Source organism: Plasmopara halstedii (assembly GCF_900000015.1).
Source record: "Plasmopara halstedii genome assembly, contig: Scaffold_614, whole genome shotgun sequence".
In the NCBI taxonomy this organism is placed as follows: domain Eukaryota; phylum Oomycota; class Peronosporomycetes; order Peronosporales; family Peronosporaceae; genus Plasmopara; species Plasmopara halstedii.
In genome coordinates, this window is record NW_020187532.1 from 2049632 (window position 1) to 2049983 (window position 352).

Below are 352 nucleotides of genomic sequence, written 5' to 3' on the forward strand. Positions count from 1 at the left end.
ACGCTTAGTCGGTTACGTGCCACTCCACGATCATCCCGCGAGCCACGCTCGGGACTCCTATCCGATACGCCGTTGGTGTCTACCAACTCGGACATTTTAATGTCCAGCACGTTGGCCGTCTAGGTCCAGTGCTCGCGATAATAGCGCTTTTGTCTCCTTGCAGAGGTGGGTTCATAACTCGCCAAAGCTCCGCCAGGAGACGTGCGCGTAGCGCCCAAGGTCTTTGACCTCCAACCAATCCATGGCTTATGGCATATCAACCATGCCATTCCTAGGATGAGGTCATAACTTGCGTCCAAGTCTAAGACTAGACAGCGTTCCACGCTATCAAAGTCAAGAAACTTGACTCCGA